The sequence below is a fragment of the Erinaceus europaeus genome, chromosome 18 (genome assembly GCF_950295315.1).
Source record: "Erinaceus europaeus chromosome 18, mEriEur2.1, whole genome shotgun sequence".
Classification (NCBI taxonomy): domain Eukaryota; kingdom Metazoa; phylum Chordata; class Mammalia; order Eulipotyphla; family Erinaceidae; genus Erinaceus; species Erinaceus europaeus.
The window spans coordinates 4528544-4546913 of record NC_080179.1 but is presented as its reverse complement, the minus strand read 5'-3'; the positions used below and the strand labels follow the sequence as shown (position 1 = coordinate 4546913).

The window sequence follows — 18370 nt, the reverse complement described above, 5'->3', positions numbered from 1 at the left end:
GCTCTTGTGATTCTACAACAATCAAAACACAAAGGAAAACAAGCGTCGTAAGGTCTGTTCACCACTCCAGGTCTGCAAGAAGCTGCTTTTGAAGAGAAATACATTTTTCACTAAAAACTACCCAGCATATTTCCCCCCTCACCCGCTAGCATTGCATTTGGAATGACACTGAGTGAAGTCAGTCAGAACTGAGTTCCTCTCTGCACTACCATTCCTTGTTTCTCCTTTCCTTTCCTTCTTTCTTCCTTCCTTCTTCCTTCTTTCTTTCTTTCTTTCTTTCTTTCTTTCTTTCTTTCTTTCTTTCTTTCTTTCTTTCTTTCTTTCTTTCTTTCACCACAGCACTCCTCAGCTCTGGCTGATGGTGGTGGTGGTTGTGTGTGTGTGTGTGTGGGGGGGGTTGAACCTAGGACTTTGCAGCCTCAGGCATGAGTCTCTTTGCATAGTCATTATGCAGTCACTACCCCCTTGTGCTACCAGTTCTGTTGCTGTTGTTGTTTTGCTATTCAATATGTGGACATGAACTCGTAAAATCAGTAGCCTATGGAAATTATTAAAAATGTGGACTTATCAGTCTTCCTCCTGTATCTACAAAATTCAGATCAGCACTTAATAAATCTGGGCAAGTCTCAGCGTACTGAATGTTGAGAAGCACTGCTGTATGGAACGCCTAGTATGGTGCTGGGTTTCTCCCTGTTTCATTTTGCTTCAGCTGAAAGATGAATGGCGGGGGAGGTGGCTTAGCAGGTAAAGAACTTTTAAACTGAAGGGAGCCGGCGGTGGCGCAGTGTTATTGTTACCTGGGGTGCAAAGGGCATGGACCGGCTTAAGAACTTTTAAACTGGAAGGAGCCTAGAATAAGGACTAGTGTTTTGTTTTTAATTTTATTTATAACATGGGTCAGTGTTTAAAGCATTGATGCTAGAACTCATATTTCTGTGTCTGATTCCCAAGTCTTAACACTAACTGTGTGGACTTATATATGCAGTCTTTCCGTGCTTCCAATACCTAATTTGAAGCATAAAAATTTTAATAGTAGCTATTTCATGAAGGCTTTTTTTTTTTTTTTTTTTTTGCCTCTAGGGTGGCTGGCACTGCAAATGCACTGCTCCTGGAAGCAATGTTTCCATTTAACTGAGTAAGACAGAGAGAAATTGAGAGAGGAGGAGGTAGAGAGAAAGACAGACATCTGCAGACCTGTTTTGCCATTTGTGAAGCGTCTCTGCTGCAGGTGGGGAGCCGGGGACTCGAACCGGGATCCTTGTGAGCGTCCTTGCTCTTAGTACTATGTGCGATCAACACCAGTGTACCACTACCCAGCCCCCCTTTCAAGATGTTTTTAATGATTGAATTTAATACTTAGGAACTAGTTAGATTAGGGTTTAGTAGGGAATAAGCACGATACGAGTGTCGATCCGTATTAAGAGTTAGGATTCTCATGTGACTAGCGTTCTAGAACACGTGGCCCTGTCAGCCAACTGACCTTTGGAAGATAATAGTGAGTGACGTGAGCTTGATGAGCTAGGAATAGTACGTACGTGACTTGGAAATGTAAAGTGGCTTGATGGGCTAACTAAATTTAGAAATGATTAGAGACAAAAGATTCTGGGTGTTTCACATTAAACAGCCTGTGAAGCAGTAACAAATATTTGGAGAGAGACAGAGAAAAAAATTAGAAATCTGTTTCTACAAAGTGACAGGAGTTTTAAGAACTAGATGGGATGACAGCAGCTGAAGTTATGTCAGGCAGTTGAGGGGCTAAGACTGCATCCTTTTTTCTCCCAGACTTAAGCAAAAGTTGTCAACTTTGTGAGGAATATGGGAGATTTTATTTTAATTAAAAATAGTACATTTATATAAGAAAACATCAGGAGACTGGGTAGCTCAGTAGAACAACAACAGGAATAAGATTAGTGGTTATTAGGCGTGAAGAATACGGAAGGAGACAGTCACAGTTTCATCATATTACACCTGGAGAACCGGACATGAGGTCATAGCTCTGGCAAAAATGGAAGCATAGCTGCTATGGGGAAAAGATATGTATAGTTCTGGAAGTCTCAAGTGCAGACGATGCTCGCATATTCAATAAAAAGCATCAGCACATGAAGTATAAAGATGTCTATTAAGGGGGACCGGGTGGTGGCACACACAGCTGAGCACACACATCACAGCGCACAAGGACCTGGGTTCAAGCCCCCAGTTCCCACCTGCCAAGGGAAAGCTTCACGAGTGGTGAACAGGGCTGCTGGTGCCTCTCTCTTTCTCTCTCTTTCTCTTTCTGACTTGCTTTCTTCACTTCCCCTCTCGATTTTCGGCTGTCTCTATCCAAAAATAAATAAAGATAATGAAAAATATTTTAAAAATTAAATCTCCATTAAGAGCCTTCTATCTTATTCTTCTCTCATTGAGCACATCATTGGCAAAAAGCAGAACTTAGAGTCTATAATGATGACATCCTTGCTGTCTTTGTATGTGATGAATTCTCAGAAGACATCTACTAAATATTTAAGATGAATTTAAATTAAACGCAGTATCGGTTTTTCATGAATCAATGTAAGAAAGAAAAATGAGTCTTGGTTCCATTATCCCATTTGTATGGTCCCTGGATGACATTTATATCCAGCTTCAAAAAACTTAAGAACAAAAAAAAAAAAAAAAAAAAAAAAGGAAAAAGAGAGAGAGAGAGAAAGGAAGAAAGAAATTAAGAACAAGTGAAATATACAGCTTTCAGATTTTTTTAAAATACTATCCTCAATCTGGGTGGTAAAGAGCTTTATCATTTTGCCCAGGAAATAGACTCGCACAACTCAGTGCCCATGAAATGATTAGCCATCACCAAGGCTTGCCAGAGTCTCTTGACTGTGAAACAGGAACATAAAAATTGATAAAAATTGATTGGGAGGTAGCATGTATGTTATCATAATACAGATCACCAGGTGAAAAGTGCACTTGTGAGCAAATCTAGCACCGCTTAGCAACTGTTTCTAGGCAGATGGTGGCAGGGAGCCAGCTGTTAATGCCTTGAAGAAGCCACAACCTATTTCTACACATTTTATAGGATAACTCTTTTGGATTATTTGGGTTCCAGTTACAAGGTATAGTTTTTCTTAACTCAGTATTAAATAGTCTGTTATTTTATGCTATTATTCTTCTCCTCTGAATAGAAGCTAAGCATACAGATTTTTGAGTATAGTAGATTATGATGATGGAAGGAAGATGTGTTAGCTTTTTTTTTTTTTTTTTAAATCAGGCATGTCTATTCCTGTTAGCCTGAACTCTGCTACATTCCTATATAGTCTAGGCCTGTATTCAGATTTACCTCCTACTTCTGGAAGCATATGATGTGGCCTTAAACATATCCTGGAAACAAAAATTTTTAACTCTTCTGAAAAATCTTATCCATAGTCTAGTTGCTGTTGTTTCTACTCCTTTTACTACTGATCACAATATATTGTCTCGCCCCTGGTTGTACCTCAAGATGAGATTCAGCTAAGTAACAGTGTATCAGGAGTTTTCAGAAGAAGCTGGTGGGCAGGAGAGAGGCCATATTGGTGGAGAAAGATGCTCAGAAAGCTTCGAGGAACAGAATAAATAACTTGGCCTCATGCTTGTTGACTGTTTCCTAATACCCCCACGGTTAATATTCACGTAGACCTTACTCTTCTGTATTTATTGAGTCTAATGCACCTGGGGCCTCAGTTTTTGTTTCTACTCCAAGCGCTAGCCATCAGCTTTTCATCAGCTCTCCCAAAACTCTCCCATCACAACTCCTGGCACTCAGGATTTCAGGGGACGTCTTGGAGATCATCTAGATTGGGCATCACTCTATCTGTGAAATCTTACATGCCCATAAACTCCAATGATCTCAACTTCTGTTCTAGTTCCTTCCACGTATATCTCCAGAGTAGTAAGAGATAAGAATAGAGACCTAGGGGGAGTCGGGCTGTAGCGCAGCGGGTTAAGCGCAGGTGGCGCAAAGCACAAGGACCGGCATAAGGATCCCGGTTTGAACCCCGGCTCCCCACCTGCAGGGGAGTCACTTCACAGGCGGTGAAGCAGGTCTGCAGGTGTCTATCTTTCTCTCCTCCTCTCTGTCTTCCCCTCCTCTCTCCATTTCTCTCTGTCCTATCCAACAACGACAACAACAATAATAGCTACAATAAAAAAACAACAAGGGCAACAAAAGGGAATAAATAAATAAAATAAATATTAAAAAAAAAAAAGAATAGAGACCTAGGGAGTTGGGTGGTAGCGCAGGGGATTAAGCGCACGTGGGGTTAAGCGCAAGGACCGGAGTACGGATCCTGGTTCAAGCCCCCAGTGAAGCAGGTCTACAGGTGTCTTTCTCTCCCCCTCTCTGTCTTCCCCTCCTCTCTCCATTTCCCTCTGTCCTATCCAACAACAGTGACATCAAAAACAATAACTACAACAATAAAACAGCAAGGACAACAAAAGGGAATACATAAATATTTAAAAAAATAGAGAGCTAGACAAAGTCATTTGTGATAGGTTGTGTTGAGACTAAGGAGTATGAAATTCATCTTATAAGAAAAGTAAATCAATTTTGTGCCAGCTTTTAGAGTAAAGATATCTGGATAGTGGACTTTATATATAATTTTGCATATAATAATAACAATACCTAAACACACCGTGGCACTTATTGTTCAATGTGCCTGAAAAGACTCCTCCCCTCTGGGTAATCTAAGCAACTAGTCCCTAGTCATAGGTCAGAGTTTTATTGGTTTTCCTCACTTCTAAGAAGACTTTCTAGACAATAGAAGGTCAAGTATAGCATTGCATATATTGTATAACTCAGTATTCTTTTACTAAGTAACCATTGCATATATTGTATAACTCAGTATTCTTTTACTAAGTAACCATTGCATATATTGTATAATTCAGTATTCTTTTACTAAGTAGCCACATGCTTAATTTTGATCTTTCCTGTAAGTTCAAACTCCTTGAGAGCAAGCATTTTTATTCTTAATATATTCTCATACCCAACATAAAGAGTTTTATCAAGGGGGCCAGGCAGTGAGTGGCACACCCAGTGGCGGGTTGGACTCTCCAGGTCCCCTGGCCCCCTGGCCAGCAGAGGCGAGAATCAGAGTGGCCCCCTGGGAGTCCTGGGGTAGCTCTCATGCTGAGGGTAAAGTGCTCAGTGAGACAAGCAGTCAGCTCTGGGATAGCCTCAGTGGGGCAACTCGTTTATTGAAAGAGAAAGCAAGTACATATACCCATTACCCAGGGAGAAGGTCGAGGTCATCATTAACCCAAGCACAGAACAACACAATGCAGAGTCACATTTTGACCTGCAAACTATTTGATCACAAGTAGAAAGTTACAAGGTTTGATCACAATGCATAGTTGCCTGGGGGTAAATTATAGGTACCTCTGGGCAAGGGCAGGAGGAAGGGGGATTGAGTAACAGGAGTTTGCAGAGGTTTTTCAAGTTAGGCCAAACACAATGTACAGTTAATTCATGGCCTTTGTTTTAAGGGGAGAGGAGAGGCATGTGCAGGAAGGTAGCCCCCATTCCGGAGAAGCCATCCATCATTAGTTCATGAGGTTGGGGGAACCTGCCCTTGTCTCGACCCAGAGGGAGAGCTGGGTTCAACCCATTCGGACCTCATGGAAACAACAGCCTGGACTTCCCGGGACAGTGGGCCCATTCCCCAACACCCAGTTAAGCACACATAGTACTAAGAGCAAGGGCCCATACAGGATCTGGGTTTGGCCTCCACACACACCTGCAGGGGGGATGCTTCATGAGTGGTGAAGCAGGGCTGCAGGTGGCTCTCTCTCTCCCTCTCTATGTCCCACTCCCCTCTCAACTTCTTTCTGTGCTACCCAGTTAAAAAGAAAATGGCCTCCAGGAGCAGTGGATTCATAGTGAAGACACTGAGCTCCAGTGATAACCCTGGAGAAAAAAAAAGTTTTATTAAAACTTGATTTCATCAAGATTTTTTAAGTTCTCAACTTCCAGTAAAGTATAAAGTATTCCAGGGGCTTGAACCAGGATCCTTATGCTTTGCACCATGTGTGCTTAACCCGCTGCACTACCGCCCGACTCTCCCAAGTATATATATATTTAAAAAAAAAAAAAAAGATAGTTATTTAAAAGAAGGACAAAGAACCCAAGTATCACTCTGGCACATGTAATGCCAGGTACTGAACTCAGTACCTCATGCTTTTGAGTCCCTGCTTTATCCACTGTACCACCTCCCAGGCCACTATCCAGATATCTTTACTCTAATAACTGGCACAAACCCTTCCACCATGCTGGTACTGTGGTGTCTTTCCCTCTTTCTTTCTTTCTGTCTCTGTTTGTACCTGAAGCAGTTAGCCCAGAGTGTTGAAATCCTAGCAATGACAAAAAGTACAATTTGCATCGAGGTTTAGACTGTTTGGCTAACATATTATTTCCATAAAAGAAGATGACACTCATGTTTCACCTGTGCCTTGGTGTCCATCTCTCTCACTAATGGTAGATGTTCATTTTTATTCTCTGAATTATATGCAATATAAGTAAATAGAAATCTGTTGATTCTCTTGTCATTTCTTAAAACAAGAGACCTGATAGCATACATGACTTTATTCTTTGCTTTTGTCAGCATGAGCATTTAAGTCAGTGACAGTTTCACGTTAGTAGTTGAGTTTCTGTATACTTTCTTGCAGTTTTCTGTTGTATCAGCACACCACGATTTTCATTCAGTCAGTTCCTTACTGCTAGATACTCGTGTCTCAGGCTATTCCTTTTATAATCATGCAAAGGATAACACTGCACAGCCATTATTTCATATTGTCACAAATATATTACACACGAATATTTGTGCAGTGTGTGTGTGTGTGTGTGTGTGTGTATGTGTCCCCATGTTTACCTATTTTTAGAAATAAGATTACTGGGTCAAGTAAATACATCTCAAATTTTGGTGGCTATTTCCAGAAACTCCTTCCTAGTTGTTACTCTATTTCCTATGTCTTCCATCAAGTAAAGGACTTATGTCCTTTTTCCTATAGCCCCTCTAATGGTGTGCTATAAAACTTTTAGATTTTTTTTTTTCTGCCTGTTAGTAGACTGGTTATCTTGGTCTAATGTTAATTTGCATTTTAACTAGTGACATTTGGTATCACCTGGTATCTTTGGTGGCCTTTCCATGGACACCCTTTGCTTTTTTATTAAGGTTGGCCTCCTTCATCTCTATTTCTAGAAGTTTATAGGTATATATGCGCTCCTGTTTTTTAAAATGTTCTTCTTACTTGATTTAGCTTTCCCAAAAGGACTGCATTTTGGTGTCTTTTTTGTTAATAAAAATAACTCTTCCTGCTGGGAAGTGTCTCAGCAGTGCCACTACAAGCTTTGCAGCTGATTTAGCACACAGGCCTGGACTTGGCTTTAGAATGCAAGTATGACTTGTGTCACAGATGCAGGTAAACGGGTAACAGTAGACAATAAATACAATAGTGTGTACATGCATAACATTTCCCAATTTTCCGCATAACAATTCAACCCCCACTGGGTCCTCCTCTGCCATCCTGTTCCAGGACCTGAACCCTCCCCACCCTCACCCCAGAGTCTTTGACTTTGGTGCAATACACCAAAAGTTCTGCTTAGTGTTTTGCTCCTGATCTTGTTTTTCAACTTCTGCCTGTGAGTGAGATCATCCCATATTCATCCTTCTGTTTCTGCCTTATCTCACTTATCATGACTCAGGAAGATCTTTTCTAAACCACTATGAGAATCCGCACACATACTAGAAAGAAAGCCGGCATTTGAGCGTAGACTGCGCAGGGTAAATATTAACATTAGCTTTTAGTATTAGCTAAAAATAGAGACAGTCAACATAGTGGACTGCAACTTCACCCAGCCAGGAGGACACATTTCTCTATGCTCATCCCCTCTCGGGAGAGGTAGGCATGGTACCTGGGACTCAGAGCCTGGCCCTACCTTCTCACTGGAAGCTGGGAGAGCTTAACCTTAGTTAAGGAAGGGTAGAAGATGTTGTGACAATGACTATGTTGCGTCTCTGATAGAAGGAAATGATTAAGTGGCTATGGAATCTGGCCAGCATTGTTAAAAGGGCTTCTCCACAACAGGAAAGCGGAAATGAGCTAAAGGAAAGGTTGAGGGAAAGAAGCAAGACACAGAAATGGGATATACACGCAAGCAGGGAGGAGGATGTTGATGAAGCAAGATCTTCAAGGATGAGGAACATTTTGGTGTCACGAAAGCCTGGGTTTAAACAAAACAAACAAACACAAAGGAGAGAAGAAAGAATGAAAGAAAAAAAGAAAAAGAAAAATGGTTTCATCCCGTGGTGACAGAAGAAAAGGCGTTCAGAATGTACATGCACTTGAGTTATCTTGTGCACAGCAGTCTGGAAAAATGACAGCCTCGATGTTTTTTTAATGAAGTGGGAGTTAAGGACAGCTGGTGAGAATGGGGGTAGCTGAAAAGGATTTAGAATGTTCACGGAGTACAAATATAGAAATTGACCTAAGTTGAATAGGTTAAAAAATAACTTATTTTGTTGACAGCAGGAAACTAAAAAGATAAAAAGAGTCATCTCAGAAAAGGAAATGCTATTAACCAGTGTCAGTGTTTGGGGGTAAATTGGATAAAGTGAGCTGGAAGGCTAAGAGGAATAGTGGCAGCCAGTCAGAAGGTCACTAAGGAGTGACTCTTCCCATGGGAATGGAGTGAGTAGCAGTGAAAATAACCCACCTGCAGTGGCGGTGTGGTGGACACATTGCTAGAGTCTCAAACACGAGGTCCTAAGTTTGATCCCAGCCGGCACACACACCACAGGGATACCCTGCTTCTCTCTCTCTTCCTCACCCCACTGTCTCTCTCATGTATATAAATATTTTAAATAATAAATAAGTAAACCCACACTTCCTCTCTCTCTCTCTTTCTCTCTCTTTCTTTTTTAACTCAAACACCATTTTTATTATATATCAGATACCTTCAAGCTGGGATATATTTCTGAGCTCACTATTCTGTTCCCTGACTTGGCTTTTTCTAAGGCAAAAGCAAAGGCAAAGGTTAGGGTTTACTATCTCTCTCTCTTTCTCTTTGCTTGATAGATAAATCTTTTTAAAGCTATGGTTTCATATAATTTCACATTAATTAAAGAAGAGAAAATTTAACTATCTGGTACACATTTTGAACAGAAATGATTTTGAATAATCGTAGTATACACAAGCTAGAATCACCTTGCTTTTAATGTTCTTAATAAAAGCACAAATTCCCGAGGGAATAGATGGTCTTATTATTACAGAAGCTAATCTGCTCTGGTTCCATTCCTCATAATGAACGTCATCTCTAGCATCATGCAGAATCTGAGTTGGAGAAGAATGAACTGACACCCCCCCCCATTCTCACTGATCAAGAGAAAACATGTGAGAGGCCCACTTTAAGAAACAATGAAGATAGAAAAGAATGTGGCCACAGGCCCAAGAACTGAACCAACCAAGGGAAGCACTCACGATTGGAGACAGAATCTTACATCTGTTCTGACAGTGAGCCGCGGCCAAAGGAAGCCCATCCTCCCTTAAAGCAGCCTGGCTTCCTTTAGGACCTGGAAGTGGACAGACGTCTAAGTAAAGACAAGATTGTAGGAAGCAAATGAGAGTGCAGTTTCAAAGACTACAAACTAGCAGGAAAATGGTAGAACTTAACCAAGCCTACAGAAAAGCAAAAATGCAGAAGAAACTAACCAAGATAGATGGTGTAAACTGGGGTGGAGTTTTTGACCTTTTCTTTGGATACAAGATAGCAGTGATCTTAATACTGGCCCCCACCCAATTGGGTACACATTCTAATAGCTACAGCCGCACCTGCCTTCAGCTCGGAGGCTGGCGTCTATGGGTCTGGACACAGCAGTGGAATTGAAAGACAGACGTTTCTCAAGAGGTTTGGGAGTTCTAGGTTGCTGAGTACTGTTGTGATGTGTTGTATTTACATACTTTCTGTATAAATCACATAAAAATTATTAACAGTGGCATTTTCACAACTATAAAATACTTGTTCTGGTCACACACTGAAGTTTGGACTTGATTTCTGGAGAGCATTGTTTTTCTTGTGTGCATGTGTTGTTGTTGTTGTTATTTTAAATTCAGGACATGCTCTTGTTTCAGCTTGTGAAGTTAGGCTACTAAAATGTTGCAGTTCTGTCGTATTTGGCTGTGAGCATAACACTTTTTTTATTTTTTTATTATTTATTTTATTTATTCCCTTTTGTTACCCTTGTTGTTTTATTGTTGTAGTTATCATTATTGTTGTTGTCGTCGTAGTTGGATAGGACAGAGAGAAATGGAGAGAGGGAGGGGAAGACAGAGAGGAGGAGAGAAAGACAGACACCTGCAGACCTGCTTCACCGCCTGTGAAGCGACTCCCCTGCAGGTGGGGAGCCGGGGTTCGAACCAGGATCCTTATGCCGGTCCTTGTGCTTTGCGCCACCTGCGCTTAGCCCGCTGCACTACAGCCCGACTCCCAAGCATAACACTTTTTTATGAAGCTTCATGTTCCAAGTTCTCTTGTCCCTAAGGTCTCAGATTGATGTCTGCTTTGTAACTACATTCTTCTAGCCAATATGATGTAAAGTAATTGAGGTTGCCAATAACATTCAATAGCTAAGCCTGAGACACTTAAGAAAAAAAGACTGAATTCAATCTTCTTCTTCTAGCGTTTGCCCTTCTTCCGTAGCCAGTCAACAGCATCAGGCTGAGCCTGATGTCAAGTTTCGAGACCTCCTTTGAATCTGGAGAGGTGGCAGTCGTTGACTATGTGGGTCACTGAATTCAGTGATTCACAAAACCTGACTTTGAGTACACATGGGAGGGAGAAAGGTCAAGGAAGTCAGTGCAGAAAAAGGCAAAAAGTTCAAGTTTCAGCAATCAATTTTTAAGAACTGTTGCTGGTTCCTTCCAGATTTCTGTTCTTTAGCTTCTAAAACATCTGGGTTTGTCTTTTAAAAGTAGGCTATTATGAACTAGAAAGTGCAAATGAATAACTGGAAGTGCTGGGGTCAGGCGGTAGTGCAGCTGCAGCGGGTTAAGCGCATATGGCGCAAAGCGCAAGGACCAGCATAAGGATCCTGGTTCGAGCCCCCAGCTCCCAACCTGCAGGGGAGTTGTTTCACAAAATTTTACTGAAAACTTTAAATGTTTCAGTTTGGGGATATTTCATTACATTCAGTTATACTGACAATAGCCTTTCTTGTTCCTCCTCTTCCTGCTCCTCCTCCTCCATCTTCTTTCCTTCTTTCTCTTTTCTTTCCTCTCCATTCTTCCCCTCCCCCTCCCTCACTCCCTCCCTCCCTCCCTCCACTTATTTATGTATCTATGTATTCCTTTCTTCCACCAGAGATTAACCCCAGGGCCTACTGCACAAGGTAGGTGCTCTGTCACTGAATCACTTCTTCAACATCCATTTTCGAAAACACAATCATGAACTCTTTGGAAGGATCATCAGGAAGCAGTTGATGAGTTCATAAGTCTGCTTTTATGTGACTTTCAATCTCAGATCTCTTTGATATTTTCTAGCTTCTTAAATCAAGCTGCTTTGCAAACAACTTCATATTCTGAGACTTCAGACTGATCACGTCATCATGTCAGCATCTTTTATAAACTGCCACTGAACATTGTTCTGTTCTCCCGGACTCTCCTCCTATCTAGACTTTTTTTTTTTTTTTTTTTTTTTACTTTGCCTTAATGGCACTAACCCTGGAAGGATTTGCCAGTTTGTTTGTTCATTTTAAACCATAGTTTGTCAGTCCTGTCCTCCTTCAGAGAATCTGCACTTCAAAATGCCAAACCACAAATGTCAACTTCTTGGCCTCCTATGTATAATTGTTATGAAAATTGTGCAACTTACCAAGTCCTGTTTGAAAATGATATATTTTGAAATTAATTTTTCTTCCCTGATGATTCCAAAACATGACTAAATATTTTGTGGGTTGACTCTTGAAATAGGAAACAAAATGGAGAATTAGGATACAATTCTTGCCCATTTCATCCATTTTCTGTTTAACCTGTAGAACTAGGCAAAGTGACGTGAAGGCAAAGTTTTGTATGCACCTAGGTTTCCTTACGATTAATTTTTAGAGGACCAGACTTCAAATAGTAAATATAAATTCTTTTTGCAGTTACTTAATATTTACTTATCTTTCTTCTGCCTCCAAGGTTATCCCTGGGGCTTGGTGCTGATACTACAAATTCACTGCTTCTGGTTGCATTTTTTTTTTTCATTTTATTGGACAGGACAGAGAGAGACTGAGAGGGGAGGGGAGAGAGAGAGAGAGAAAGAGGGAGGGAGAGAGAGAGAGAGAGAGAGAGAAAGACACCTGAAGACCTGCTTCATCACTCGTAGCCCCTGCAGGTCAGGAGATGGGGCTCCAACCTGGATTCTTTCACCGGCCCTTGCACTCAGTACTATGCGTCCTAACCGAGTGTGTGCCACCCCTAACCCCACCCTATAGTTAGTTTCACAGCAAACCCGACCGCCAAAGTTCTGTGCCCGCCACCCTTCCAACAGCAGTGATGTCATATAATAAAAAGTTCTGGGGGTAGCGCAGCAGCTTAAGCGCATGGGGCACGAAGTGCAAGGACCGGCATAAGGATCCCGGTTCGAGCCCCCGGCTCCCCACCAGCAGGGGAGTCGCTTCACAGGCGGTGAAGCAGATCTGCAGGTGTCTGTCTTTCTCTCCCTCTCTCTGTCTTCCCCTTCTCTCTCCATTTCTCTCTGTCCTATCCCACAACGATGACATCAACAACAATAACTACAACAACAATAAAAAAAAAACAAGGGCAACAAAGGGGAAAATAAAAAAATAAGTTCTAATTTTAATATAGTGCTATTTATAATGTTTTCTTTATGAACGTGAAATTTTTTCATTTGCATTCTATTAAAAAAATATGTCCTTAGCCAGGAACATGAAAAATAGCACACTGTTATGCTGACAGACGGGATTTTTCCTTCATCATCTCTGTTGAAAGGAAGCTGTCAGTCTTATTTGTACTTCTCTGAGGGTGGTGTCTATTGTGTATTTGCTCTGCGGTTTTCTATTTCCCTTTGGTTGTTGCAGTTTTACTATGATTTTCATTCTTTCTTTCTTTCTTTCTCCCTTTCTTTCTCTCTCTCTTTCTCCCTTTATTGGATAGAGGCAGCCAGAAATCAAGAGGGAAGAAGGAGATAGGGAGGGAGAGAGACACAGAAACATCTACAGCACTATTTCACCTCTCACAAAGCTTCCCCCCCTTCAGATAGGAGTGGGCCATGATGTTCTTAAATATGCTTTTCTTGGAATTGATCTTGTCGAGTGTTTGTACTGGACCTTGAATCTTGGATTTATTGGCTCTCAATAGTAGTAAAATTCTTTCCCGTTACCTATTCAAATATCACTTAAACCCTAGTCTGCCTTTTCTCTCCTTCTGTGATTTTCAGCTATGCTAAGCACTTTCATCATCATTTCTAGCTTTGAAATTTCCTGATTCAGTCTGGGCTTTTTCTTCTGTATAGTTTTCATTTGCATTGTTCTTTTCATTGGTTGTAGCTAGCCTAAATCCAATCTATCTGTTTGACTTCTTAACTTTCGTTATTGAATTTTTTAATTCTTGCATTTCCAACTCATTAAAAAAAGTCAATTCTATGTGTTCTTCTGAAACATTTATAAATCTAAGTCCCCTGCCCATTTTTTGCCCATTTTTATCTTTGCTTGGCCTTTGGTCTTTTGTTGTGTTTCTGTGTGCGTGTGATTTTTAAACTAAATGCCAGACTTACGTATTAAGAATCATAGAAATAAATTGAGATTCTAGATGATGTTGTTTGCAGCCTGACAGAAAACCTGGTAAGAGAAACTACAGAGTGGATTGAGCTAATCAGAGATTCAGTGTTTTCTTTTTGATACTTTATTCTTTGCTACTTTTTTTTTTCTTTTACTGGCTATTGTGGTTATTCTGTTTTGGTAGTCCCAACTGAAAACCGAAAGTGTTAGCTTGGGCTTCCTTCACATAGATGTATCCTGAACTAAAGGTTCCCCTCCCAAACTGCATGAGATAACTAACAATCCTTTTCGGTCTCTTGGCTGTTACTCACAAACTGGCAAAGATATTCTGCACAAAATCCCAGGCTCACTTCCCATCACTTCCATTCTGATCATGAGTCTGGCTCCGTTAGTCTGGGCTGCCTTGGTAATACTTGGGGTACTTTCAGTTTTGTTTTGTTTTGTTTTGTTTTGATATAGTCTATCCAGATTTTATGGTTGCTCTCATTGAGAGAATTGTTATAATATAATTAGCCTTCTATAGTTAGAAGTGGAATTATATTATTATTTATTTGTTGAGGAAGTGTTTAGTGTCTCTGATATTGGAGCATTATCCTAGTCACTGTTAGATAAAGCAAAATGGTAGCTCATGGAGCTCACATCCTAGAGGAGGCAGGTCAAATAGAAAAAGTATCTTCTATTTTTTTTTAATTGCGTCCAGGGTTATCACTGGGGCTCGGTGCCAGCACTGCATATCCACCGCTCCTGGCGGCCATCACCCCCCCCTTTTTCTTTCTATTTTTTTTATTAGATAAGACAGTGAGAAACTGATATGATAAGATGGGGAGATAGAGATAAGGAGAGAAAGAGAGACACCTGAAATCCTGTTCCACCACTTATGAAGTGGATCTCCCCTGCAGGTGGGGAGCTGGGATTCGAACCCTGGTCTTTGTGCATGGTGATACGTGAGCTTAACCGGTTCTACCACTGCCTGGCCTTTAGACCAAGTATCTTAGTTTTAAGAAGTGATAAAGACTGAAGAAATAAACGATGTGATGGGTCCAAGTTGCAGCGAAAAGGCTACTTTAGGGTAGTTAAGAAAGTCTCCTCTAAAGAGGCATTTTAACTGGAGACATAAAATATGTGATATATTCATGTGTCAACAACAAGCCATTAAACTTCTAATAAGACGATAAAAGAAAAAAATATGGGAAAGAGGGAGTCGAGCGGTAGCACAGCGCGCTAAGCGCACGCGGCACAAAGCGCAAGAACCCAAATAAGGATCCTGGTTCAAGCCCCCGGCTCCCCACCTGCAGGGGAGTCGCTTCACAGGCAGTGAAGCAGGTCTGCAGGTGTCTGTCTTTCTCTCCCCCTCTCTGTCTTCCCCTCCTCTCTCCATTTCTCTCTGTCCTATCCCACAACGGCGACATCAACAATACCTACAACAATAAAAAAACAACAAGGGCAACAAAAGGGAAAATAAATAAATATTAAAAAAATTTTTTAAAAATATGTGAAAGAGACAGCCAAGTGAAAAACCATGGTAAACACAGGAAATCAGAAATTATAAAGACTCTGAGGGGAGTGGGGGAAATGTGTGACTGGAACTTTATAAGATAACAAATGAGCTATAAGAAATAACATCAAAGAGGCAGTCAAGAAGTAGCTTAAGTTCCCCGGATGAGATCCTGAATCATAGACATAGAAGCCGTAGCAAATATGATAGTTCAGAATAGTCCCTCCCCTATCAGCAAGTTGAAGTCAGAAGCTCTATCCCACAAGTTCAACAATTTGTTTCTTTCGAACTCTGACTATTTTGGCAATGAATACTGCCCATCAGATTTGAAGAACTGGAAGCCGGACTGGAAGCTGACTGCCGGAATCAATAACCAGGTTTAGTGAACAACTGAGACCAGCAGGTGAAACAGAGTAACTAAAGGAACATTGGTTTTGAACTTAGTCCTCCGTTCAAATCCAACGTATACTAATAATAACATTTACTAATAGTTACTTCAACTTGCTCACTTCCTCATATTCAAAACAAAATCATTTTTGCCTCATTGTGTTCTTGTACACATGAAATGAGATGACAGATAGGGGACTCCAGCAGAGCGGGTGAGTGCAAACGGCAGCCGAGGTCTGGTGAAATCATGTATGTGTGAGGTGCTGACTACACGCGCAGGCACATACACGCACGCGCGCACACACACACACACGCACACACACGCACAAACACACACACACACACACACACACTGGGCAAAGTCATGCTGTTTCTTCAAATCACTTTATTGGGGGAAATAATAGCTTACAGAAGAGTTGTTGCGGCATGAGCACACTCTCACCTCCTATGCATTTCATGATTTCAGGTCTAACATCCATGTCTTTGATACAGTTGGAGTTGACTTTTGTGAATGGTGATATGTTGCAGTCCCATTTCATTTTATCAGCACACTTTCAAATTAATGTTAAGTAAATATATTCACATTCTGATTGTCAGAATGTATCCATTCCAACCCCACTAACCATGAAGAAGAAAAATCAATGTTCTAGGCAACTGTATTTGTATTAAAAATAAAAAGTTCAGTTAAGCATAGTATTTTTCAAAAAAGATTTATTTATTATTGACTAGAGATAGAAAGAAATTGAGAGAGAAGAGGGAGACAGAGAGGGAGCGAGACCTGCAGCCCTGCTTCACTACTTGTAAAGCTCCTCCCCTCCGCAGGTGGGGACCAGGGGCTTGAACCCAGGTCCTTGTGCACTGTAATGTAAGCCCTTAAGCAGGTGTCCCACCACCTGGCCCCTATTTAAACATAGTATAATGTAAGAATGCTTGGTTCATTTAAAAACCTAAACGGTTCCAAGGTAGACACTGTGTAATTCATGCTTCTCAATCCTACAATTTAAGTGTATTCTTTACTATATTACACTGGGAGAGCCCTAAGACTCATGTTAGTCTCCAGATCGTGAACTTTGTAGGTTCCAATCTTTCTTCCTCATATTTAATTTTGCAGCTGGACTCTTATCTCTTGTGTGAAGGAGTCAAGGGAAGTTACTGCCGAGGTGTCTTCAAGCAGGAATTTTGTCTGACTAAACCCACGAAACTGCTCCTTCAGCAGTTCTCCAGACTTTTTCGCCTCCAGGCTTATCTCTGGGGCTTGGTGCCTGCGCTACAAATCCACTGCTCCTGGAGGCTATTTTTTCCCTTTTTTTGGCCCCCGTTGTTTTTTTGTTGTTATTATTGTTATTGCTGTCATTGTTGTTGGATAGGACAGAGAGAAATGGAGAGAGGAGGGGAAGACAGAAGGGGAGAGAAAGACAGACACCTGCAGACCTGCTTCACTGCTTGTGAAGCGATCCCCTGCAGGTGTGGAGCCAAAGGCTCGAACCAGTCTTATATAATTTTTTTAAATTAGTGATTTAATAATGATTAGCAAGACTGTAAGATAACAGGGGTACAATTCCACACAGTTCCCACCACCAGAGTTCCATTTCCCATCCCCTCCATTGGAAGCTTCCCTATTCTTTAACCCTCTGGGAGTATGGACCCAGGATCATTATGGGGAGCAGAAGGTGGGAGTTCTGACTTCTGTATTTGCTTCTCCAATGCACATGGACATTGGCAGGTGGGTCCACACCCCCAGCTTGTTTCTCTCTTTCCCTGGTGGGGCAGGGCTCTGGGGAGGTGGGGTTCCAGGCAGGACACATGGGTGAGATCGTCTGTTTGGGGTTTTTTCTATTTCTAGCAATCAGTGTGGGCAAAAGAGCTCTGGAAATGGCCAGGTTCTGCAGTGGGACTTGAATGCTTTAAAAAGTGAGTCCATGGACCTTCTGTCTTTAGCTGAAACAAGCTTGACAAATGTTCTTGAGTCTTTGGGGGGATAAGAAAGTACAAAATGTTTTTTTAAAAAAATGTGTTCTATAAAATATTTAAATACGTCAACTTCTTTTCCACATTTTTAAAGCATTTATTTATTTTTCATTTCTTCATTGAGGAATTAATGTTTTACATTCGACAGTAAATACAATAGTTTGTACGTGCATAACATTTCCCAGTTTTCCATATAACAGTACAACCCCCACTAGGTCCTCTGTCATCCTTTTTGGATCTGCATTCTCCCCACCCACCTACCCACCCCAGAGTCTTTTACTTTGGTGCAATACACCAACTCCAGTTCAGGTTCTACTTGTGTTTTCTCTTCTGATCTTGTTTTTCAGCTTCTGCCTGAGAGTGAGTGAGATCATCCCATATTCATCCTTCTGTTTCTGACTTATCTCACGTAACATGAATTTTTAAAATTTTATTAATTATTATTATTATTATTGTTATTATTATTATTATTAACACTGCATACTCGCTCGCCCCACAAGTAGGAAGGACGGAGCCCCGGGCCTAGACCTGAGAAATTGTGGGAGTCAAGATCAAAAGGCCGCTAAGCAGCGAGCCTGAGCTCTGGTCCACCTGCACCTGTTCTCCGCAGGAAGGTGGCGCCTGCCTTCACCTGGGCACTGCCCAGCGGCTCCAGTCTGCCCCCGGGGCCAAGAAGTCACCCCCACTTCTATTGGCTTCGCTTTTGATTGAGGCACCCGCGGGGCCAAATCCAGAC

The 18370-nt window shown here is 41.3% G+C and overlaps 1 protein-coding gene across 2 annotated transcripts in view; it reads left to right on the top strand.

Moving 5' to 3' along the window:
- Nucleotides 1-18370, top strand: part of C18H2orf88 (chromosome 18 C2orf88 homolog) — a 53804-nt gene that overhangs the window by 20905 nt on the left and 14529 nt on the right. The gene's annotated exons all lie outside the window — the stretch shown is intronic.